This window comes from Bombus huntii, chromosome 12 (genome assembly GCF_024542735.1).
Source record: "Bombus huntii isolate Logan2020A chromosome 12, iyBomHunt1.1, whole genome shotgun sequence".
NCBI classification, from domain to species: domain Eukaryota; kingdom Metazoa; phylum Arthropoda; class Insecta; order Hymenoptera; family Apidae; genus Bombus; species Bombus huntii.
The window spans coordinates 7,335,205-7,361,515 of record NC_066249.1 but is presented as its reverse complement, the minus strand read 5'-3'; the positions used below and the strand labels follow the sequence as shown (position 1 = coordinate 7,361,515).

Sequence of the window (26,311 nt, the reverse complement as noted above, 5' to 3'; positions counted from 1 at the left end):
ATACAAGACAATATAATGTGCTTTTATAAGCTTTCGATATGCCTTCCTTTCTTCCATTTGAATGCAACACTCGCAAGTGTAAATTATGAACAGACATTTCACATTGTTCGATATGCAAAACAGTTTTTTTACTAATTCTTACAACATCCCACTAGTTCCCCTAACTACTTAATATTTTAACTTTATAATTTATGTTATCTTTAATTTATGAAACAATGTATTCCACTGTATGTGTAATATAAATCAATGCTCTCGAACCTAAAGAGTTTGTCAAAACGGGATACCTCGGGATAACAGATTTTTAATGATTCTAGATGGTCTAGTTTGAATCCTCGGCAGAATACATGTGTAAATTGTAAATGTGAGTTATAGATAATAAATAATTGCTAAACTAATGATCCCAAGTTGAATTTCACGATTAGAAGGAGTTAAAATTAAATGACTTATCTTGAATCTAATCCACACTCTTCTGGTCACCTGTAACCCAACTATACATATAGCAATTAGAGATTAGTAACATACCAATTTAATTCTACGATCGTTTTATTTAAATCCATCGTAGAAGGACACTGATTACATCTACAGGATATATCGTAAGGAATACCGTACACTTCAATTTCATTGTCTTTACCATTTTACGAATACTAAGTCTGACGCTTATAAAAGTGTTACTAACTCTGAAGGATCTTAAAACATTAATTTGAACCTATGCATATAAATTCATAATGGGAGGCAGGGGAAAAAGGAACATTGGATATACATGAAACTTACTAGGTTAATTAACGTACGTTTCATTAAAAAAGAATACGAACGATCGGAGATTGTAGCAGTTTAAGGCTACAGAAAAAATAATTTCATCAGTGGGAGTCATTACAAGTATAAAAACTCTAGACTTCCCCAATAGGTTGATCAGCTTATCCATTTCATTAATCATTCGTCGGTGGTAATTAAAATAAACTAATAATCGGCAAAGCAAATGTTCTTCATCTTTAATTGCAAGCAACACAATGTACACATATGATACTTACACGTGGCACAATAGCCAAAATTAATTAGTATTCGGCGGACGCACAGATTATTATCAATAGGTATGTGCGTATCGGTAGCAGGAATCATTATCTCTCAACGCATCGTGTATATTGTTCCCGGCCGGAAGATGGATAAAACATGTATCGTTATGGCCTTCACGTACGTTGTACGCGGCCTAAAAAAGAAGATGCACCGATGATCACTCTATATGAAACTATATATAAGGAAGCGTCAATATCGATTAATTAGTGCCGCTTGTTGAGAAATCGTCTAAAGATGCGTTTAAATGAAGCGAGCGAATGCTCGTTCTTTCCTTTCTTTAGAAAAATTCAGGTGTAAACGAGCAATCTTTTATCGTTCGGCGATTGTTTGCCGAATTAGAAATCGAACGTTCAAAAGAATGTTCTGAAAATGTTTGTTCGATAGTTTCAACTGCGGAATAAGCGAACGAATAGTTTTTTCATCGTTTTATGGAGAATTAATAACAAATGTTTGTTTAAATATTGCTTAAATTTAAATGATTCGTTCGATATACATAGGTATACAAGGACTAACCAGATTTTATGCCTCAGTGACTTTGTATTTTTCTTTTCTTCTAATTTTTTTCTTATAATTAACACAGGAAATTTATAATAAGATAATTACGGTATAATTCTTTAATAAATCAAGCCTTTTCACCTACGTACGAGAAACATGATTTATTTGAAGAAGTCTCAACATATAGATGGAGACTTTTAATAAAGTAATTCTTGTATCATTTCTCGAGATAAACGCAATTAGAGCACAATTATGAATGCTAATTTTTATGTTTCGTGCTACAACGAAATATAAAAATTCACGTTCGATGTAATTTCCTAAACGTATTGAATCGTTTGAAATTGTTCTGCAAAATTCTATTTCTAACGATCGATTCAGAAAAGACGAAAGTTGTTCAAAAAAGATCTTGTGAAAATATTCAATAGATAGTTAAAAGTTACCAACAAGGACGATAAAAACATACGTTGTTTAATAAAATACCAATTTCATGAGAGATACATTGCTTGTAAATCTTTTTGAAGCTTTGTTACGAACTTTTTTCGAACAACCGGTACTAGCATTATTTGGTTCCCGTCAGATTAAAAGTAGCACATACCTCGTAAACGGATATTTAATCATCGAGTTGGACGTTAAAACATAAATCTTGTGTATGATAAGCGACGTGTTAATCGTCAAATTTATTAAGCAGTCTCTGAATAACTTGTTCGATCGAATAAGAGAAATCGAACTGCTGTGAAATGGGTTACAGCTTGATTTACAATCTCATTTGATACGATTTCATTTCTCGATAGCTGGATGCCGTACATTAAACTAAAAAACAACAAATGTAAGATTTCGCTTTGAAATATTATTTCCATAACTACCTATGGTGTTTTTAAGGGAAATTTATTTTTCCATCGATTTTCTATATATTTTGGAAAACATAAACACATGTACATGACAATAAAAACATTTCCCTTGTGTACAAAAAGTACATAAAATTTTTATAAACTCAACGACCTTTCTTCAAGATAATAAGATCAACAATCGACAAGTGCGCGTAATTTTACGTAGAATCTACGATTTCTTTTCCTAGTCGAACGATTCAAACGATTCGCTGTTTGTTACGATGTTTTTATTCTGCAAATAATCGATATTGAAGAAGTTCACTAGTATTACAAATTGCCCAGAAAAGGAAAAAACGATAATAATGAATTGGTTATAAGACTCAACGAACAACTGATAACACAGCGACTGATATATGCGGATACTGACTCGAGGCGCTCTATCTTCGCATAATCACAGCCTTATTACGCAAACTGCGCCGATGCACGCACAGTTATAGAGCACGGGATGGTGTGGGAATCACGCTACCATAGCTGAGAAGTAGATACAGTTCTGCAAATGCAACGTGTAAAAAATCACAGTTGTAAAAATGTTAGCGTCATCCATGACTCGTGTTATTATAATGAAATCGATTATGAGAATGTCTATGCACAATTCATATTTTTGAGAATATCGCTGAGAAAATAAAGTCTAAATGGAAATTTGTTTTGATAGAAGTTCTCGAGTCTCTTAAAAATTGTATAGAACGTTCGAGATCGCAGTGAAACGATAAAACGTGCTTGAAAAAGATCGTATAACTACAACGAAAACATGTTGAATAAATCGTGTAAAAGTTAATAACGTGTGTTGAAAAAAGTCGTGTAAAAAGAGCGTCGAGTGTATGTAAAAAAAATACAGCTGAAAAACACCAGACACTTGTTGCAAATTTCATATTATACTAATGTAGCAGTAAATATTATAAACCAGTTTTCGCATAATGTTACTAATTTATAATTATAAGGTATTTACATATTAACTAGTATAACCGGTTCAATTCGATTTGCATGTATGTGATGATCAAGCAAGCAAAGATTTAAATATATATAAAAATTGTAATAGAAAATTTCTCGTTTCTCTATAAATGTTTCTAGACCAAAAACAAAGAAAGTAATCACTTATAATTGTTTTCTCTGATATACACAAAATTCTAGTAATAGTTAGTTCTGAAACTACATAAAAACAGCTGAATGATCGTGATGTTCATTACGTAAACCCGATCAATTGCATTGTGAAGGATGTACATAAGTCATAAGTGACATTGATAAAAATATCAGATAAAGCGCTCCAAATTGTGGTTGTGACAGAACAGTCGAATACTTCGCTTGATAAACATGCGTGCTATAGTTGGCCGCGAATGCATTTGCGATAAGCGACTGTAACGTACATTGTAGCGGCTAATGTCAAGGAAATCCAACTCTTCTATACATGTACTCTATGTTCTACACTCGCGTCTATGCGAATACAAGAGCGTAAGAACACACAACCGGCTGCACACAGCAAAATATACACTTACAATTAGTAGATCACGAGACGTGATCGCCCCGAGGAAACCGTACGCTAGCGATGGGAACGATACGATATCGATCGGTGCGATCGAAATCAGAAATTTGCGTAGGCATTGATTAACTCTCGTATAGCCGAAACTGGATCGTTATTGCATCGAATATTTTATTTTATAGCGATAACATTTTATCTTGTATAACCTTTTGCTCGTTCAGTGTATTCTGTCCACATATGGATATATAATATCATAAATTATAAATTAATTTGTTTGCAGTTAAAATAGTTTCGACGCAGAAATCGAAAGAAACTAAGATCACAGTCAAAGATTCATTTTCTAAACTGGAATTTAAAATTTTAGCACTTTGTCCAAACATTTTGCATATAAAAGGGTTACTGCTATTACGTGTATATATATAATATGTATTTTAAAAAGAAAAACAGCACAAGAAGGAATGAAAAAACAATCGTATCGTTAAGAATCATAAAAAGATGCAAATATCACATTGAAACGCAAAACAGACATAAACGTGGATACATAGGAGTGTGTCATTCGGCAACTAACGAAGCTACGTAGCTATAATATTGGCAAAACTATCGGGATATAATTCCTATTGGACGAGGCTTACATTCTCAGAAATCTCAAATCGTGACAACAATACAAACTCGACAAAATTTTACATCAACTTGCTTAGATTACCTGCTGCAAGTAACTATCGCTCGTACAAGCACACCGACGATAGTTCCATCGTTCGTAGTGTCAGTGCGCATGTCGCGCAGCATCCTTTTCTAACGCGATGCGGAACGTATCTCGCTTTATCACTCGTCTTGGCTTAATCTTAAGCTTTCAGTTACGCAAGGCTACCGTAAAAATTGCCAATTCTCAGACAGATTACGTCTAGACTGTTCGAAGATCGCCGTTACTATCGCATTTTCTGTTATTATATCGTTTTGCAGTTACTCTCTTTTCTAATCAATTGTTATCATTTATTAATAAAAATTCATCTTTCTCATATATCCGATTAAGAACGTTAACTTGATTAAAAACTTTTTATGCAAGTTATTCTCTGGTTGCAGGGGCTGGTGATGATGGACAAATCGTTGCTTCGTCTGAGCTACATTTCTGCACGACTTCTTTCGACTTCTTTTTATTGCAAAACAGGACGTTCTATTTCAACTTCTCGTAAGAGAAACATCATCGGATATAACGCACGAACCTTTATACTTTATAGACAGTATAATTGAGAAATATTTCATTTGTGTGAAATAATTCGCACGAATGCTGAATGTTTTAGAAAATACTTGAAATTATAATGATTGTATCTCATTACATTAAAATAGGTGTGGAATCTTCCTCTTCTTTCTTTTTTTTTCATTTTTCTTTCTTCCCTCGAAGGAGGGGAATAATTCCTTGGTAATACTTTGTAACTTATCTGTAAATCGATTTTTAACGCATACGTTGTCAACTGATAGTAACGAGTGCTTTACACACGGCATTATTGTTTGATATAGCAAATCATTGCTCTTTAATACGATTTTTTCCTGATAACATTTATATTTTTGATATAAACGATTATATTTTCAAATAGCTGTAATTTTCTTTATAATTTTACATAGATTTAGATATATAAATTACCACCAATTTGAGGTGTGATTTAGAATTAATAATTGCAAATGATATTAATAATTTACAACGATGAGAATTTGAATAAGTTATAATTATAAAAATATGCTTGTGGGATATACCCGACAATATTACTTCAAAGTTTCTCGAACTATCTTACATATCTAAAGAGAAGATTTCCTAGTTCTAACTTTCAGAGGATCACTACGCTGCAACTACTGGATAGCATTGACTTGATACGAATAAATAACGTGTAACCAGTTTGTTTCCAACCTATTAACTCGCATAGACGAAACAATTTGTCATGTCGGTTACGAATATTTTTCAAATAATAATTTATTTTTTTTTTGAAGACTATTTCTTTTTGAGCGCGTCTATTTATGCATATATTTATGCGTATATTTTATATTTTTATTAAATGTATGTTACACCATTCCATGAAATCCCACATTCGATCTGGCTTTAATCGATCTTCGTTTAAACCGGCTACATTTTCTTTGGAATTCCAGGGATAAATAAGGAAACCCCATAAAGAAAACCTTAATCGAACGAGTGACTAGATACATTCTAAGGATTTAATTACGAAATAAAATAAAACGAACAAACTCGAAATCTAGCAAATTATAACGTAATTTAGTTTTTTAATACGAAAACATAGCTCAACGATTATTATACTCTTAAAATACGAATGAACATTTGTTGAATATTTATCGAATAAATTCCTAATCGACAACGTAGTTAGCTACTATTTTTCAATATAGCAGCAATATTGTAGAATCAGTATTCAATGTATACATATTCCTAAATATATTATATGTATATAAATAATTATAATTATAATCGTATGGTGAAAACAGGATGGGATTATACGTATAATCATAATTCCATCTCAATAAAAGTGAACATTATTTGTTGACATTAGATGTTTACACACGTAAAGTGGAATATTGTAAATTCCTTTTTTATGCTTCAAAGCGTTCGAGAGTAAATCAATGAACATTACACACGAGTCTAATCTAATTGATTGGATTATATGATTGAATATTAAATTATTATAGCGCTCCCTGTCGTAATTCCACAATTTTTTCCTTTTAAATTCCTCGTACGGAGTAAAATGTAATTTGTATTATTACGAATAATAAACCGATACATCTAAAATCACGATTCGTCGTCATTAACGTTTAATTTCGTAACCACACGAAGATCAAATTGTGAAACGATCCACCTTATCGATTAATTCAAGAAAAAGAGAGAAAAACGCTACGAAGTAACTACCGCTGGTATATCCAACTACTATAATATAATCATTTTTATAAAGATGGGTCGAGTGTAATCGCGAGATCAAAGAAACGCCTTGAACGACGTCCACCCGATGTAAAATGAATACAACATTTTGGAATGATGGAAGCAAGGCGTGGCAGTGTCACAAGAAAAACAAAATCACCTACCACTCACGGAGTACTTTATTTTTGCGCATTGTGCACAGTAAATTGACCCATGGCATAGTCGTTGTCCTCGACGCGAGAACGTTTCAAATTTGTAATAGTCATGGTAGTAATAAAACGTTATTTCATAGTCGACTTTATTCCCTGTGAGTTCGATAGAGACTGGACTGATGGAGAAGACTGTGGGGAGGAGTTTAAAAGCGATTAGTATCAGCGATAGGTAAAATCGAATAAATAAAACAGGATACGTCGGTACCGATGTTCTTTAACAAGCAAGATTTATTGCTTTTACCATATTTTAATCCTCCGCGTTTAATCCTGAGAAAAAATTTAAAAAATATCCGAGAAAGATATCTATTATATAAATAAAATATTTATCTTATCGGTAAGAAGAAAATAATATCACCTTGAATAGAGTATCGTAGAAAAGTTTACGTTTACGATTAAAGAAAGTTCTTCGGAAAAGCATGTTAATATGCTTGTTTTGAAAATAGTTTTGCAAGCAAAGGAAGAATCTATCCTTCTATCGTTACAGAAATAGTTGCACAATCTACAAAATACTTGGTAGTATTCAGCAACCAGAATAGCTTCAAAGAAAAGCTTCCTCAGCCATAGCAACAAACGATTTGCCAATTGAACATAGTATATTATTCTAGCAAGTTAATTCCAGCTAGTTGAATCTCACACAATAGCAAACAATCGCTATACAATTTTCAGACATGTTTGAATATATCTCGATAATCTTTTAACGCCTAATATACATTTGTCTTTTTACGATTGACATTTTATGTTGAGGTTACGCATATTAGTAAAATTTATCGACTACCGCAGTTATATTAAAGTACATTGTGCGATAGAATTTAAGTATTTAAATACATAATTCATAAGAAATGCAAATATATTAAAACTAAAATATATTAATAGTAAATGCTAGATTGAAAAAGCTCGAACAAAATTATTACTCAATTCATCTCTACCATTTTATGGATATCTAACGACGCGATATTTTATATTCAAACTCTACCACACACGTCAAAGAGAACAGTACGCTTATGGTAAAAACTATCATTTTCCTTTCGCGCGTCATACGAAAATTGATATTTGTACAAAACATACTTGCACGGTGGATCGCAGCAAGAAAAGTAAGAAAAAGCATTAATCTATATGCCGAGGAACAGAAATAAACGCGGGCAAAACACACATAGCAGAGAAACGGAAGCAGGAATTACGAGGTAGCTATGAAACAACACACGAAATTCTAACAAGAACAAGAAAAGCATAATACCCGACGAATCGAAGTCGTTAATTCAGACGAGAAAAGTTGGAGCGTAATCGAGTGGCGGCATACAAATTGACCGCGTATTAATGGCTTTCGTCAGGGACTAATTCACCGCTAAAATGAACAAGAGCGAGCGAGTTCGCGAGTGAACCAGTTCCAGTTCTAATTCTGGTCCATGAACGCGGAATCATAGTGATTTGACATAGTGGTGCCGGTGTTTCCATCTTTCTCTTTTTCTCCTTCTATCTCTGGGAGCTCTGTACGCTCATTAAATTGCTTACGTGACCGTGAAAATAATCGTCCGCTAGACGCGCCGCGGTATGTAACTATGTACTCAACTGAGAGCATACAACGTTTTGAAATAGAAACGACGTCTGGATGCGCAGCTCGTCGATGGTTGCTGTCAGTGTATCAAAGTTCAGTATTCGTGTGCCGCGAGTCGCAAGTGACGTTGCATAAATGAAAATACGAGCCACTTCGACCACGCGTGTGTTACAGATAGCGACGGGACTAAGTACTACATTTCAAGTAGATTAAAAGCTAACTTTATAGTTTCGAACGCTTCCTCCGATTTAACAACTGAATGCTTTCCGAAAATATTCTACCTTTTTAGTTAAAATACTGTTCCTAGCATTTTTTTTTATTTTTTAAGGTATATTGAAATATTTAGAGATATTTGAGTATTTTTTAAAAGTTCCGTAAGAGACATTATGATTATCGAACTAAATGTATTAGCTAATATCAAAGAAATATATTTGTAGACTTAACTTTCGACATAGCTTACTTATCGCCTCTCATCTATAGTAATCGAATATCATAAAGTGTAATTTTCCTTTGAAAATTAATCGAGGATTTCTAAACGCATATTGAATTTTATGCCGTCGTTATTTGCGATAAAGCTGATACATACGCGGGCTGGTTACAAGCCGACAATGGTCAGATTTAGATGCGTTTGCCAGCTTTACACGCAACTGAAACATCATTTCATATTGATTAAAAGTGTGTCATGCGTACGACTGACCCATTGACACCGCGTTTCGATCGCATAAAAATTGCACAGGAATCTTTTACATACAAAATATAATTCCTCTTTTTCTTTCTTTGCTAACGTAGAATCTCTCAAGTTGGCATTACGTCTTTAAATTCATTTTCATGAACTTTCATGAACTTTCATTTCACTTATAAAGATATAACGAAATGTTTATAACAATTTGCATTAAAATTATGAGAATTTGACTTATACCAGTATGAGTGTATTTTAATTTAAAAAATGTATTGTATGTACGAATATCTGTCCCAATACTTATGAACAATAATAGTATAGATATGTTCGGGGAAATCCGTGAAATTGCATAACGTTATCGCGTAGAAAAATACAGAAATTGTCTATTACTTTGTTGATAATTACACGATCGAATCTGAAACGTGATGACACAACTAATATGGAATTTATCTAGTGTGTTAGGAGAATTTATCAGTAAAAAATGAAGTTCTTCTTTTCTTATAAAACTCAAAACTCGGCTTCCATAAAAAGATAATCGAAATTTTAATAAAATATTATGACTATCAACATTTTTAAAACAAATCAATCTTTTCCAAAAAATAATAATGTTCAACCAATAATTTCAACTGAGTCGTCGATAACTTATTACAGTGGACGACCATAAACAATCGCTTTAAAGAAGTTCAAGATGCACGGGGAAAATTTCTGCTTTAATATTTCAACAGTTCCAGAAAGTTTTATAAATTGATTTATGCAAAATGTTTTAGCAAATTATAAAGATATACATCATATTATAAAATAGTACAGGATATAGATAGATCAACCTAGAAGCGCTTATTTCCATAATTATTTTTCTGCTATTTATGGCGATAATTTTCATGTCAGCAAGTTTCCTGGGAGGTGAAGCGTTGCTATTTCGCGAATGAGCGCCTTATCTAACAAATACAACCATGCAAGATGATTGCACTCTACCTATCTTTGTCTACGAGGTTAATTTTGCTCGTTCGTTCACGGTTTACACCATTTTCATTAGGGTATTACATGCAACGTCATCTTACCGATCACCGTAGGCTCCTTCCGCGTTATCTACAGAAATCAAATCGCATCTCTTCGTTTATTCCGTGAGTGTAGCTAATAAATAGTAAAAAAAAAAAAAGAAATCTTGATACATACGGAACGTGTTGCGGAACGTGACACGAAATTTGTAAATCTCAACAAGATGTATCGCTATACATGTATCAATCAGCGTATACAATTTATTTTGTAAGCCTTACAATCCGAGTAGTTTAATTCCATATGAAGAGAATAGAAGATTCCAGTATTTAACCTCTTAACCTACGATTTACGTTCGAGAATTTTGGGCCGAAAACGTACGAGCGGAAAGGGGGTGATTCTACGTGAAAAAAGAAGTCGAAATATAGAATAAAAATTTAAAAATTTAAAAATTGTAAAAATTAAAAAAATAACGTCAATCGAGACAACGATCTACAGTGAGATCCGTTATAACGAGACGTACCGAGCGAAAATTCAAAGTCGATTTTCTCGAAAACAAAGCCTCGAACAAAAAATTTTTATTCTATATTTTCGACTTCTTTTTTCGCGTAGAATCACCCCCTTTCCGCTTGTACCACCAGTCACCAATCACCCTGTATATTATATTTGGCCCATTATTTCTATCAAATCTATAATTGAAGCAGTCTCTGTCTTCCTCCGCGTAATTACAAAAATTTCACGAAACATTCTAAAGCTTGAAGCCAGTGATTCTCCAGTTACAGCGAAAAATTAAGAATTCACCGTGTCGTTTCCCGCAAAATCGTCACAGTTGTCCGCTATGTTTCGCAATTCTTGCCTAGCCAAGGGTCATTGACAAAATTAGAATTGACCGCGACTTTCTTGTCAGACTGTACCAATGAGTTCGTCTATTCGGATTTTCTCTTTATTTTTCTGTCTCGTGCAGTAGCCAATGATGAGTAACTTTTGTAACTTTTGCACACTGTTGCAAAAGTACACCACGTATCTGTGTACGTGCGTGTGCGTTAAAGTAGCGAAACGAATGGTTACGTTGACGAAGACTTGCCAGCAGCCAGAGCTGAGCTATACGCGGCGTGAACCACTACGCTGGCCTCTAGACACGCATATGCATCATCTTCTTGTGGCGACGTGACGCCGTGCCGGTGTAACTTTTGTCGCATCTGTGTTATACAGATACTAAGCGGTTATTGTCATACGCGAAGAGATTTTCGAGTTAGTCAGGTTAGTCGCTAACTCGACGAGCCGTGTGCTACGGCTATTTGAAACTCTTTAGTTTATAGTTTCTGGTATTCGTTCGAACAGAAATTTGAAACAATTTGAATCTTTCAAAATGGATATTAGAAGAAATACTTATTTCCTTGTTACACACGATACATATGCAAATATACGTGCGCGTCAACACACTACGCTTACATGCAAAAGGCGACCCAGCAAACGTACGTCAGTCTTACGAACAAGTGAATTACTAACTGTATTGCATACAGCACCTACGATTAAAAATAGAATTCACCGACATATGCCAGGTTAATTTATCCGAAGAGACGTGTCGACCGCTGTAACAATGATAAATTGACCAAATATCTTAGCAAGATTTATAGAACTGAGTTTATACTACGTGTAAATATGAGCGAAATACAAACAGGAACAAAGGCAATGATATTGTAAAACGGCCAGTTACTCTGCTACGGAAAGCCTTATTTAACGCGTTATATAATTCGACAAAAATAAACATTTTGACAGAACCTGACGTTTCAGGGAAAACAACTACGTTTGAATTCGAAAAGAATGTTAATTTGTTGTAAAACTTGGATAAGAAAAGTATAACGTAATGGTGACGATAATGTCATATTTGTATCATAAGATTTACATACGTAGAAAACGTCGCTTGCATCGAATCAAACCTAAATATCTTTAAGACGACAGAAGATAGGCGAAAATTTACATGAGGCAAAATTAAGTAAATATACAGTGACAAGCACATAAATAGAAAAATTGTTTATACCAAATTAATTTAATTTACTTTGTAATTATTGCTCGAAATAAAAATTTAAAGGGCGTTCTTTATAAAATTTTGAATTAACATAGAAAAGAAATAGACATAAGACTTATAGTACGATTAATTAAATTTCTGCGCGAAGCATTTTTACAGTAACATACATGTATACTCCAATCACGAGGCACACTCTGTATATGGAAATTTTGAACGACTAAAGCAATTGGTAATTTATTTGTATGAGACATAATCAAATTGCATGGCAATTCATTAGTAGAAATTAATTACTAATTATTGCTGGAAATATCTTTTTAGAATTCCTATGAAATACGAAACGACTGGAATAGCTGCAATTATTCGGTGAAAAATATGAGCTGGGTTGAATGTTTAACCGCCTCGTATCGCGGAACGTACGCTGTAACCTTGCACTTGCAGTATCATGTAAGAAAGCTGAAGTTTAGTAGAAACACGAATACTGGATTGCGTTACATAGCTCGCTCTCACAGTCAAAGAACATTTGGATATCGTTCTGTATCACGAGGGATATTATCGACTCTTCTTTGATAGAATATAAACGAGTTCCAAGAATCTTTGAAGAATTTTAAATTTAGATGCTTTACGCTTTCAAAAAAGCATCGATTTTTATGCAAGCTCGGACGTACGATCCGTTAAGGATATCTCGAGGTCGATAAGCGATCAACCTCTATCAATGTCATTGAGTTTGCTCGAATTTATATGTAGAAAGTACTGTATGCAAGTCGAATAATTTTAATATTCCCGCTGAATCCACACGTTTAGATTCGTCACTGATATTTTTCAACGGCAGAACCTGATTCGATAATATTACCGGCTTGCATTTTAACGCTTGAATATTTTTAACTTTTACCTGACTATTTTCGCTGACAGAAATTGATTGTTAATCCCAATGGTAATGCTAATTACCGTGTTTACATTCGGTTGGTATTTTTCTGGGAAATATCCACCTTGTAGTACTGTTCGATAAAACGGAATTGATAGAGAAATTATCATTAAGAAATACATTATCTATCTCGAGGTATCAATATTTACATCGAAATAAGTAAATTTAGTGGATGAGAGTACAGTTAACCAGATATTAAATAAAATTTGATTGAAACGGGTTTCAAATAAACGAAGTTCTTTCATTTTGATTTTTGTGATAAAAGTTTTATATGTATAAGACAGATTATGATAAAATTATGAGTGAAATTCCGTCACGAGTATTTAGTTTTATTTAATACTAACGTGTGCCACACTTTTTTGGAAAAACATTCAATACATAAGCCCAAAAAGAAACGACAGAATAATGCTCATATTTTAATCGAATCTAATTTCTAAGCTTTTACGAAATACCCTCAAAATACAAACATTTGTCGGTGCTAATAATTTACCAGCATTTAAACGTTACCAATCCAATATCATAGCAACTTGTCGAATGAACAAATTGCAAAGAATTTATAAGGTTTAATATAAAAAAATAATAATAATAATAATTTACATCGTTTACGAACCTTTATGCGACTGATGTAATTCAAGAAAATTACGAGATTTATAAAATCAAATGTTTACGCTAAAATTTCTGCAAGTTCACACTTCGCTGGCTAAATGCCGCGTTATGAATAAAATATTAACTAATATTAATAAAACATGATTGCATTCAATATTGAAATTGTACGAATAGAAAAGTCCACAAGAATATTTTATCCAACGAACGAGCACTTTTTTCTTCGAAGGAAAATATTCGAAGAGATTGTGGAATGGACTTGTAGATTCATTGGAGATAATTTTTCCACGATAAGGTAACACGTACGAAATATGCAAATTATTCTTTCATTCGTCCGTAAAAAAGTCACGCTTTAAAAATAACACGCTTCAATGATCCAAAATGAAAATGGTTGATCACAACTACTATTCAACTATGAATATGAAAATGAATAAAAAAGTTGTAGATACTAGAAGATAAAATAAATTTCTTTGTGCCTCTAGATGAACATTTTTCTTAGCCCTGATTTACTGCAAAATTTCAGTAAACAATAACATTCTGTTAAAAAATGCAGTGATATACTTAACTTTTTCAGGCGAAGTATAGTAAACATAAATGAAAGGAAAGATAATTGCATCATAAATCTTTCAATTTTATAAAGTTTTAAATTTCCAAATTCAATTTCCTCAAACACGAGTTTTCGAATGAAATAATTTTGTTTCGAATTCTACTTTGTTCACACTCTACAATATATGGGATAATGGAGTTGGTTATAAAAACATTAATAAGTTTTACAGTATGTAAACGTTAAAAGGAGTATCTCTCGCCCTTTTAAAATGATCGCCGATTTAAGTCTCGGCTTGGTCTCTCGAAATACGATATTGCTGGAAACCCTAATTAATTACACCAGGTCCCGATATGGCGATTAATTAAAACGGAGCAACAAGGTATGCGCTGGCCGCCGTAAAAATAAAATATGACGCAATTGACATCTCTGCCGCCACACCCCATTTGGGAGAAAATAAGAAAAGAAAAGGCAAGCACTTCGATAAATCATAAGCAGACACCTGTCGCGTGGTAAACAGGTTTCGCCGCAGTCACTTTCACACCGATGCGATGCAAAATTCGATGCCGATTTCAGGTTTCGGCTGCTGTCCTTTGCACGATAATATTGCTAGCAAAGATTCGTTTCTTCATCCAACTGAGCAAGAATTCACCAAAATACTGTTAATCGAGTTCAATGTAAGATCATGTACGTAATTTCAGGAAGAAAATAACTTCTCCTGATCGTAAGAAAAATAGTAATTATGCGCCGTAATTGTTGCGCGTAAATATATTAGGACATCTATATACTCCTTATACCTACAGGAAAACTCTAACAAATACGTTATTTAATACGTTATATTATGATAGATAATTGTTAATTAAAGTTTTCGGAAATGCTGCTTTTGGAATACAAAGCGAAAGATCTATCGGACCATCGCATGATGCAATTGAAATAACATTTTAGAACGAAATAACTAGAAAATAAAAGGAAAATGGAAAACATCGAATTTATATTAAATACCATAGATTTACAATCCGCGGTATATACTTCGCGCTCGACATTTTTAAGCAGTTCACAGGTTTATGGGATCCTTCCGAAAATTTTTCCGTTCAAACACAGTGAATATTCTCAAAGCTGAACCTCATCACCGGTCCGCTAAGTTAACGGTATAATTGGTATCCGTGGACAGGTGTAAGATTCGCAGCTTACACGTTAAAGTATCCTGAACAGGGTAACAACCAATCATTAAGCTAATTCTCAGTTTTGTATCCAAGTTTCGTTTCATGAATAAAACCTGATCGTGTAAGAATTTATCTCGATTTCTGTCCCGAAAATACTGCAGAGGCTGTTTTGTACCCTGTGTGTCTTTTTTACAAGAAGTTCTTGATCCCACTTTGCGAGCTCAGGGCCGTTTTCTTCGTATCGCACGATTCTCGACCCGATCGTAATTACAGACTCGCATCGGTAAATTATGTGCAAAACTTCTGAACCAGCGGCAAGCTCTCAAAGCATCTGTAATAATTGCCACGCTTACCGGCCAACAAAATCTAGATATGGCCACGTGTAATGAGCTCACGGTTATTATCAAGTGTCACACGCCTGCAATGAAAATCATCGACACGCACGCAGTATAAAATAAACACACGAAACGACAGGAAATCCTTTCGTGCTTCGATTAAAAAAAAAAAAAAGATCGTTAACAATAAGAAATCAGAATTGAATCTAAATATTTTTTCTTTTTTCGGGGGTGAGGGAGGGGTAAAAATATTACAATCGATTCTCACGGAGAATTTGGAATAATTATGATGTCGTGTTTCCATAGCATAATACGTAACCTTACGGTAAGGTTACTTCTTTCGATACAAATCTTACTAAATTAGAAGCTGGGTGACTAGAGGATTGGAACGCTTAGTCAAGCGTGTGTGTCGTAGCAGTTACTAAATTTAGAAATTTCTTCCTTAACCGTTGGTATTCTTAAGTCTCTATGTATGGCTTCATTGGTTACATACCAGATAAGCCTTAGCGTTTTTAGTTAGAATCGCTGTAGGATCTCAATGTTAGCTGCAATTATTGCGTTGTCTAGCATTACCGATGAACATGTGCGTTTGCGTAAGATGAACGTAACATGCGTCGATTTGCTTTCATTTATGTTAATATGCCATTCGTGGCATTCACGAATTTCACAATTTATTTCACAATTTTGTCCAAGTGCTCTTAAAGGACTGAAGAAGCTACTTCGGGCTTTTCATCCGCTGCAATATCATCGGCGAATGCAGTTGTAACGACGTTGACCAAAGTGGATAGGTCTGTCGTATAGATTGAATATAAGATTGGTCCAAATACACTGTCTTATAGTACTCCAGCCACAATAGGGAAAACTGCAGTTGTAGCATCTAAAAACCTAAACTTAAGTTGTCTATTGTTTAGGTAAGAATGCATGATTAGATAGATCGAAGAAGCAAAATTTTGTTGAGCTTGTATAGCAGGCCAGGGTGCCATACTTTATCAAAAGTCTGTTAACGTTCAAGAATACCGCTGAGCAATATTTTTTCTTTTACAATTCTTGGCTAATATTACGCGTAATACGGTGTATCCGTTCAGCTGTTGAATGCCGTTACCGAAATCAAAATTGATGATTTGGAAGCGTCATTGTCTCGTCCAATATGGCATGCAGGCATTCGCTTAATATTTTTGCAAAGAGTCTGGATAGGCTCGATAGTAAGCTGCTTGGACTGTCTTATTTTCCTTCTTCAATATTTTCGTTAAAACGCAATAAATCAGAATGCCAGTGTTCGTGTCAGAGTCAAGTAGCTAAGAAAGTTTTAGATCATCGAGACAACGCAACGTATACGTTAATAGTAGCGAATGTATCGACTTATTAATAGTTTGCACAATGTGAAAGTTAACAGGAATCGGCACTACGTCGGGATCAATTGAAACGTTTAAATTAAAGAAAAAGATATATTTGTCAAATTCGCAACATTTTTGATATTACAATAAGGTACTATACGTAAAGCGTTAAAATATATATTCTAATTGTAAGTAAACTACAGAAATCCGTAAGTGCATAAGCAAAACGTCGACAGTCAGTCCATTAAGAAAAAGATTGCGCTAGAAAGATTAGTCAGATAGCAAATATAATTGTTCTAAAAGCTTTTGTCTTTTAAGTACATTTCTGTGTTTTGCTTAAGATATATCAGCGAATTGTTTTTAAGACGTAGCAAAAGTGTAGTTTAAAAAAAGAAATCTAGTTATTTCTAGGTATTTCTAGTTTTAACCGGAGAAGACAAGTTAAATCAAATTACCAGTGTGTTGGTCTTAATCATTTTTTACTTAGCAATTCCTCGCTCTTTAACGTCTCCTTTCATTTATATTAACAATAAATAATATCGTATTTATATATACAAAACTTAACTGATTCCTCTTCGTGAACTTTTAACTTGGTCATTGTAAAAGCTCACCTTCTACAAAAACGATCTGTTTTTACATAATAGCAACTTTTGCCTTCTTCATAGCGTGTGACATACTAACATACAACTGTAACATCTGCGTGCACGTTCTTTCAATAGAAAAGGTTAGCCTTTGAAAGAAATGAAACGATATGCATGGCTTACATAGATTACCAGAAATACATACATTCTCGGAAACTTGTAAACTTCAACCATGATGTTTATTAAAGTAACTTTACGATAACAACCTTCAAAACATATTTTGTATTTGTTCAAATAAATATTCCATTATTAAGCGCCCAATGACTTATAGTCAGTAGTGTATATCGATGCTTACAATTAACGTCAATGAGAGTGATCTTAAGCAGACACGAAGCATTATCGTTGATGCGGTTGTTCACGCTCAAGAAACGCCATCAGTCATGATCGTCTGCAAAACGAGTCTTTGCCGTAACGACGTATTATTAATCATTTTTATCCCTGTGTTAATATCAATAGAGGTCTATACATGTGGTTACATTCGTATGCATTGTATTGTATATGATACTAGTCGTGGATGTTTAATTAATCGTTCTGTAATTTAATTAACTAACTGCAATCATCATCATTATCACCTTTTTCTTATCCTGCATAAATGAATGTCACGTTTGTTTTGTTCTTATGGTTTTGAAGCGACATCCTTTCAATGGATAACCGAAAGGAGTATTTAAACAATCGAGTCACAAATACTGATAGTGATATAATCTGATAATGATGCACAGGTAGGTGAGTAGGAAATAAGATGTACAAAAAATATATATTATCTCTAGCAAAAAAGAAAGGATAAATATAGAATAAATGTATATATCGAAAGAAGAAAATAGGAAAATGGAGATTAGACTGAAGTAAAGAAAAGTGGAAATATCTTCTTTTGCAGTTTCAGAATGTAATAAAAAAATATATGGTGCAATGATATTTTATTTAAAATATTTATGCGTTAAACTATTAGAATGAGTTCATGGTGACTAATTCGTGTAATAACAGATTGGTTAAAATTCAGCTAGTATATATTATAGGTATATTTTATGAGCGTTTTTATTATTACCCCTTGTTTAACATTTAATTCTCTATAACTAAATGTACGTGAAATATGATAAATCAAGTTTATAATATATCTATGATATAGTATACTTAAGATCTCTATCACTGCATGCAACTTGCGAATACGGATACATCGAGCTAGTACAAATTAAAAACAAATGGACACAAGAAGGCTAAAAGTAGAAACTTGACTCACTGGATTCTCGCAATATAATTATCATGAAGATTCAAGTGCAATAAATTTGACAGCATGCGCCTCGTATATTTGTTAAGAGTGCAGAACAATGCAGGCGCGTACGAAGTAATTGAAAAGAGAGGGAGAGAATTTCAGGGCTATGTATAGAAGGTTATATGTGTATATGTACGTTCCTTAAAGATCAACACGCAAGGGATCACCGAGGCCTGACTCCTCTACAATGTAACTAAGTCACGAATGGCAATCTTAATTAATCGTACTTCTTCGCTTGGTTTTTTTAATTCGCGATTACCATAGTCAGTAGCGAACTTGCCAATTGCACACACAATGAAAAAAATAAGCAAATACAAAGGGAACATTTGTCTTACTGACACGTGATTATATATATATATCGGTATAAGAATACAGAAAGAGTCGGTACAAAGAGATAGATGTAAAATTGTTGCAAAAACAATGAGAAGAAACGAGATCCTATACTTCAAATGAACTATAATGTAGAAGGAGTGAATAATTGCAAAGTAATTCGAATGAATAAATTGATCATTTGAATAAATAACTTGATCATTCAATAAGGTACGAGAAGCTTCTCACACTTTCATCTTTCATTTATTTTGTAAAGTAAGTAAATTAATAGTTTGTGTTGAATTACAATCTGAGCTAGTGTTAACAATTTTGCTACACAATGTGAATTTTGTGACTGTCTCTTACGTTTTTATAAATACTTTATCTATTTGAAATAATTTTTTTATGAACAACTGGAGATATTGGTAACAGCAAAAAGCTATATATATATAGACTTAAGCTTAAGAAAGTACTCTATATCGAACAAACAATTCTTATGTTTGTTATAAATAATTTCAATTTGTTCCATTTCGCGGAACACGGGAGAGGACGCATTAAAATTTGTTTACCTCAAATAATACATTTTTCGTTGATGTTTAAAAACACTATAATGTTAAAAATCAAGTCAATACGTAGACCGTATTATTTATATCGACGAACGTATTGAAAGACACGCTCTAGACATTCGATTTTCTTCTGAAGAGCGTAAAATTGAACAGAGCTGATGCTGTATCATTTTGAACATAGAAGAAACTGCATGTATATTGCTCACATACCACAAGTATCGAGGATTTTGTTCTGGTCTTTCAGAGACTTATTAAACGCTACCTGACCTTATTTTATTCCCTTAACATATTACGTCGATTGAAATAGGATTTCTAATGGGTGAACGCGTCGATGCATGAAGCGGAGCATTACCTGGTTTTTGTGTAAATTAAGTAAATTAAATTAAAGATGTAATTAAATCAATTACATAAAATAATATATGCAAGCACCGGATTAATATTCACGCTGTTGTGGAACAATAATTGGTGCTTCGCAATCTTCGATGAATATATAATAAAAGAAATAAAATACGAGGAATGCATCAGAATTGATTAATACAAACATAAGAATATAAGAGATAATCTATTAAGGAATAAATGAAACATTATCATGTTACACTACTCGATCGCGGCGAGCCGTCGAGTTTCGCGGTGAATCAGGCGAACCTCACCTCGATAGTAGGGATGACGACCGTGTAATTACGAAGAGGAACTCTTTGTGCAATTATCGAACATTTCCTGTATTATTGCAAGACAACGATTGAATAAATATGTTGGGAGTAATGATTAGCCTGCAGATGTTTATGCACTTATGAGAAATTTGAATGTGTAGGAATATACAAGAATATATCAAATATTAAAGGTGAAATAGTCTAAAGGAAACAATAAAAAATTGATACATTTTTCCAGATATTCGAAAAACAAAAATATGGGTATGACTGTTTTAAACAATTTTTTATAGTTTCAATTTCCTTTTAATATTTAACGTAACGTATAACGTACCAATCACAGGAGGTAATTGCGTAAGAAATTTTCATTTGGTTTGGTAATTTTCTTAGAACATTAACCTTCCTTTTTGAAAAAGCAACATTTGATTTCCGTATTTCTTTTTTTCTTCGAAATAACGAAGACATTAACCAATAAATTTACATGACAGCCAACAAGAAAATGCTTCCAATCTTACGATCTATCTTGCCACTTCAAATACGTGCTTAGTTTGCATGAAACATGTACAATTGAGATCGAATCGTTCTTTTCAATTGACCAACGAATAGGAAAATAGCAACCTGCCATATTCATGTTACGCCCTCTTGATTTGAACGTGAATCTATAAATTTGTCTTGTGACTTAATCTCGAAGCTAGCTATGCACGACCCACGCGACAGGCATATTTCGCGTATAGAAAATTAACTCGAACGTTCCATTCTTAACTCTTAACTATTTCCGTTCCACGGAAATCATAAATCTACTAGCAATATACGCTTAAGTGACTGTATGCAACATCATAATACAAAATAACGTCCATTACGTTTAACGTATATACGTGTTATATGTAACAGTGTGGACAGTCACAATCCAAAATTTTTACTCATTTTCGCGGATATTTATAAAGATGTGTTATGATAATTACATAATTTAAAAGAACTAGTTCTATATCTTACTTCACTTCTACTATAAAAGTTAAGTAAGTTGACGTTATCTTAACTCAATATTTCATTTAGAATATTTTTTCGTTCAATTCATATTGTCTAGTTCTATATAAATAATCCTATAGTTTTATGGAAGACAAAGAAATTGAGATATCATAGTACCGTGATAAGCAATACATTTTTATTCAAAGCAAGGCCTAAATTAATTACGTCTCCTAATAGCTCACTCTAATAGCCCTTTTTCGAGTCCACTGTCGACGAAGCGTCGCTTCATGGACACGTATTAGAAGCTTCTCTATGCTTCTATGCAGCGACCATTGTACATCTATCCACGAAACAGCAGCGAACTGTTTTCGTCGCTACGCGTTTTCGTCGCGACCACTGGCGCTAACATTGTCAGTTGCGAGGTGTACGTTGGAGCTATAAACGAATCTCTTGATATAGAACGAAAGCTTCTTCCTTGTGGCTCGACGTTTCAATAATGAGATAAAATATATCTTACTGCACGCTTCGTACTCTGAACACCGACACAGACATATAGTCGCGTCTAGTAGACTAACGCTTCATGGACGATGAGCCTTACATATATGCAAATCTGACGCATTATTTCTGTGTTTGATCCTTGATGAGCAGCGTTTAAATCTATCGAAACAATCTCCATCGACTATTGAAATCGCTGGAAAAGATAATAAACGATAGCACATCACCAGCAATTTTCCTTTAATGTGAATATGATTTAATGTGAATTTAATTTTAACGCATAACTTATTCGCAAAAAAAAAGCGAGGGCAATTATTTCTTTGGCATTGAAAGATTCATCCTTGAAAAGGTTAAAAATGAGGACTGTAACACCTGGAATTACCTTATCCTTTTATTTCTTGGAACAGAAATTATTCGTGCCGCTTGAACGACGTTGGTTTCTTTGGAACGGGCGAATGTCGAATTCGATATCCAACCTGTCGCATTCTCTCGTCAGTACGAGAAACAGAACGGAGCAATGAACAAAACGACATTTCCGCCGGCGCAGCGTGACGACAAGCGTCATTCTACTCTTCTCTTTAAAGGCATTAGTCGCGGTAATGCCTCGGGATAATTAAGGTATAACTTGTGTACACCGACGTTACACGCCCATATTTATTTGCTCGAGACTGACCGCAAACGGCGTTCTTGCGCCAGCAACAACATTTTTCTTTTTACCGGGCGTCATTAATCTCTGCCTCAAGTGGCTAGGTGTAAAGGTTCGCCATTCAGTTGGCGCGTCCTGCACTGCACACAAGTCATGTATTTCACGCACACGAGTATTCAACTAACGTCTCGCGATTTCGTAGATAACAATATACTGGACGAATAGTGAAGAATATGTGATATCGAAAGATATCGAAAGTTACGTTATGTTTTTTTCAGTTGATAGAAAGTGAAGATTTAAACGGAGATAATCGAGTCGATAAGAATGCTTGTGCGTACAGATTGCACGCTTCAGATATGTGAATTCAGTGTTGATGTTGAATTCATGAAGTTACGTAAAATGGAGACAGCTTCGTCGATTCTTTCGATACGAAGAGTGTATTGTTGTATGCGATTAGGTCGTGCAAAGATATTTACTATACGTAAACACGAAATTATTTATAAAATAACCTGATATAATCCAACGCTATTACACATAAAGTGATACACAGATGTGAAAATCTCTGCTAATTGCTAATCGTAAGTGTCTTTGTCTGACCATCTCTTTAACGCGTTTAAGCGACTAAACTATAAAGCAATCTTTGACTCAACAGCACAATCGCATATCTAATTGCGGTCGACAAACTAATTTCGGTGCGAATGAACGAACCCACAGAATTGAAAACAACGAAACGTTTCGAGAGTGAATCGAACAGCATATTTAGCAACAGTTTAACCACTTGCAGCAACTTATAACTGTAAATCGTCTACCTGTTTTCCAACAAACTGGCAGGAATGCGACTTTCTACGTAGACTTAAAAGTATCCAACTCGACTTTCAGTTCCGCGCGAACGTACATATATATATCTAGCTTGAAACGGTGTTGGCATGCATGAAACACGACGTCTTCACCACAATTGCTGTTCCCTCGTACCGCAATTCGAGCTAATAGCGTACTACGCGTACAATCTATTTCCAGCTACCATAAGGCGCAGTCTATTTTTCTTACCGATAAGCTGAACGCGTTGCATGCAACTTTTATTTGTAACTTTTCCTTTTTACCGGTTCTGTAGTGTCACGGGGGACAAATACGTGAAATCTACAACACGCTTCAAATGAAATAATTAATGGCACTCGGGTATATGATAGTAACATAGTGGTAAACTGGTGAGATTCTTACCGGCTATTTATCAGTCCCATATTATGTCTGCGTTAAATCATTCGAGTACGACTTGTTTCATTATTGAATGTAATTGATAGCTTAGATAGTCTTTCCTCGCGCATATCGATTCCGATAATTGAGAGTAAGCTATTAGTCGTTGCTACGTATTGAGTCTCAGAGACGCTTGATACGGTTCACCGTCTTAATTATTAAAGATTGTCATCTTTAAATAGTAAATTGTGTACAGAGATAGAATTATAGAAATATTTGAAATATTACGAATCGAATGATCGCGAACGTTTGCTTCGACAACGAGTAATAAATTTTCGCTTGCAATCTTGGAAAAATTGTTCCTGTCTTTTCTCCAACCACTAAAAATTTTCATCCACTGTCAAAGTCTTAATATTGTCTTGTTTTACTATATACCTTCCTATTACCTATGTTACACAAGTCATTCACGAAAGTCTTCTGGATCTGTACTTATATACGGAATACTGTACATAGAAAAATTAAGAATGCGCATCCTTTAAAAAAACAAAGAAAATAAGCAAAGGTATAGAAAAAGAAAAAGACAAGCGCGATTGATAAAGAAATATCCAACGAACGAGACAACGGATCGATATAAAAGTTACCACAAAAAATTTAAAGAATTTAGAAAATAAATCAGCACGAGAGCTGTTAACTTACTGAATCCATTAAACATCAATCAGTGAAACAATGTACAAATGTTGTACGAGCGCAACAATATGGCTAAGGGTGAATAAAGTAGGATACGTTAATGTTTTGTCAAAACGCAAAAAATAAATATATTGGAATAATAGCCCGTTAAAAGAATTATAAGAAGGTCCATTACACAAATCAAAACGCGAAAAAGGATTTCTATAATGCAAACAGAGTAATTTTTTATCATATTTATATAAAGAAGTTTTATTTCTTCAAATTTCATAATATGTATGTACTATAGGATCTAAAATCAAGACAATGTTGGAGAAATTCTAGAAATTCCTTTTCATAATTGCAATGTGAATTCGATAGAATTCAATTACGTACACTAATTGAAAAGAAATTACACAGATAACGTTGCGTTCGCACATCTTTGGCTCTTAATGGGTGAAAATACCCTAAATTACATAATTTGCAATTTTATGTAATTTCTTCGTTCGTTCGTGTCTCTAAGAGCCTATGTAAGCGATAGAAGCAGCTATAAATACCATTTTAAAAAATCACCTTCCATGTCTTAAAATGTTGCTGTGGTTCCACGTTCCAACCGCAGCCGACAAAGTCTTAAGAAAAATCCAAATAAAAATTGGATTAAAATTACAGAATTAAAATTAATCATTCCCAATTTCTGCTTGAGTTTACAACATGCTTTTTGAGTGGTAATTTATCACACTAAATGTGCAGCGTGAACCTAATTCGTTGAGCCCAACAAAAAAGCTCATCAGGGTAACGAAGCCATCTCACGTCACTCATCAAGACACCTTAATAAACAATGAAGTGGCAATTTGGCCAGTCTATTTGCAGCTTATTTGGAGGAGCTTGTGTACAAGACAGAGGCACGATGATCAACGATGATACGTGCCCCAGGCCAGCACAGGTTTCTGATGGCAATATTATGACTTACGAGCTACAGACCGCACGCTTAAGCGATTTATAATGATTGGCTCGAGCAAACAGTAGTCAAGTAAGTAAACTACTTAATAAATTATGCCTCAACCTTTTTCACGCCTGCTTGATCGCCCCATCTTTATAATTTTTTACTTTTGTCAGACAGAGGAAGATAGAGGGTGAACGCACCCGACCGATTATTATGTCGCATTTCATGGTATTCTACCCCGTGTTATCTGGAAAATGCTCATCCATCCGGCTAATGTGTCCAAGCTTCCTCGCGAATTGAATTAACACGTATCTTAATAGAAGCGATTTGATTTTTGGATATATTTAATTAGCAACCCCTTGTCAGGGTAACTCATTCAGCAAATATATCACGAGACACTTTTGGAGAAATATTCTTTTGATAGAAGGATGTTTGTAAATTATTACGTATTATAATGTATGTATATATTTCATCTATATCGTTAGCTTAATTATACGTAGATATATCTATCCCAATTAGTGAATCAGAATAAATTAAATTATAAGTTACAGAATGTGAAGCTAATATATATTATTCGTAATATGATGAAAAATATTTTGATTTCAAAAGACGCTCTTGTATAAGATTTTTCGAAATATTAAAGATCGAACATTTTATTACTAGCTACAGCCAGTACGTAGCTATTTCTTTTTTACGTCAAGTATTTTGAGCTTCGTTTCAGCAATTAAAAATCATTTTCACGTAAAATATTTAAATGCAAAGCTGTGGTAACG

At 33.9% G+C, this 26,311-nt stretch overlaps 1 protein-coding gene across 5 annotated transcripts in view; it reads right to left on the bottom strand.

Moving 5' to 3' along the window:
- Nucleotides 1–26,311, bottom strand: part of LOC126871811 (doublesex- and mab-3-related transcription factor 1Y) — a 98,462-nt gene that overhangs the window by 32,256 nt on the left and 39,895 nt on the right. The window lies entirely within an intron of this gene.